This window comes from Sinocyclocheilus anshuiensis, unplaced genomic scaffold, assembly GCF_001515605.1.
Source record: "Sinocyclocheilus anshuiensis isolate Anshui unplaced genomic scaffold, SAMN03320099.WGS_v1.1 scaffold53, whole genome shotgun sequence".
NCBI lineage: Eukaryota > Metazoa > Chordata > Actinopteri > Cypriniformes > Cyprinidae > Sinocyclocheilus > Sinocyclocheilus anshuiensis.
In genome coordinates this window covers 98,715-100,161 of record NW_015537934.1, presented here as the reverse complement: position 1 = coordinate 100,161, position 1,447 = coordinate 98,715, and the positions used below count along the sequence as shown (strand labels likewise).

General features: G+C 37.1%; 1 protein-coding gene across 1 annotated transcript in view; it reads left to right on the top strand.

Moving 5' to 3' along the window:
• LOC107658391 (golgin subfamily A member 2-like) overlaps positions 1 to 1,447 on the top strand; it is a 33,044-nt gene that overhangs the window by 10,787 nt on the left and 20,810 nt on the right. The window lies entirely within an intron of this gene.

Genomic DNA, 1,447 nt, shown 5'->3' with positions numbered 1-1,447 from the left:
AACTCATTCGGGAGTGGTGACTTTCCACGTATTCCCAACTTCTGAGCCTGCTCGCCTGAAGTTATGGTTGATTGCTCTTCGGCTGGATATCAACACACCCATTAACGTAAACTACGCCAGAGCACGTACACACCTCACGCACCGGATGCTGTGCGCGCGCCCAAAGACAGTTGGACATAGTGGTGTATTAGAGGTAAAAAATGATATAAATACTGTTCGGTTTCTCGCACAAACCGATCGTTTCGTGTCTTAGGACATCAATGTGTCGTCACGAGCCGCAGGGTTTAATTTGGATTTGTCTGTGCATGTTTTTTTTACTCTCATAGATTTTGTTACAATTGCCATGCATTATACGACTGATAGACTGCAACGGTTAAAGTTAAAAATCATCATATGTGTTCTACTGAAGAAACAAAGTCACCTACATCTTGGATGCCCTGGGGGTAAGCAGATAAACATCACATTTTCATTTTTGGGTGAACTATCCCTTTAAGTCTGCATTGGTGTAGTTGGTCGTGTATCTGTCAGTGTGTGTGTGTTATTGCGGTGTGTCCTGTCAGACTAGTTCTGGCATTGGATCCGACGCTCCCATGATCTCCTGCTGCACACTAAACAAACATCCTGCTTGAGCGTCACAAACACGTCTGTAACAGAATGAGGCTCTGTTTATAAGTTAATTTCACTCGCTCCATCCGCATAGAAGCCTGAGCAGTCATGCATTACGAACACTATCATTCAAAGGTTTGAGGTCAGGAAGATTTTAATGTTTTTAAAAAAAGAAGTCTCACCAAAGCTGCATTTATTTGATCAAAAATACTATAAAATAGTCAAATATTATTAGAATTTAAAACAGCTGTGTTCTATGTGAATATCTGTTAAACTGTAATTTATTTCTGTGATCAAAGCTGTATTTCCATCATCATTACTGCAGTCTTCAGTGTCACTTGAAATAGAAATTTTTATTTGAAATTTTATTTGAAATAGAAACCTTTTGTAACATTATAATTATGAATGTCTTTACTGTCACTTTTGATCAATTTGATGAATAAAAGTACTTACTGACCCTAGACTTCTGAAGAGTAATTCACAACTTAATTCTAATTTTAGCACTTTTTATTAGTGGCAGTCAATCATCATTATTACTAGTGCTCATATTTTTGGGTCCATATCATTCTTGTTTTAAATAACTACATTTTCCCCTACGAGTAAGATAATTCAGATTGTTTTGATTTAATTTTGATTCCATGGGTTTAATAGAGAGAACCTATTTCATTCTACTTTAGGAACACTTTTGAGTAAAATGTTAAATGTCATTCTGCTTGAATATGAACGAATGCCTGTTTAGTGTTGAGAGAGTCCAGTTACACATATAACAGATTCTTTGTTACACCTTATCACCTTATCTCTCTCTCTCTCTCTCTCTCTCTCTCTCTCTCTCTCTCGCTCT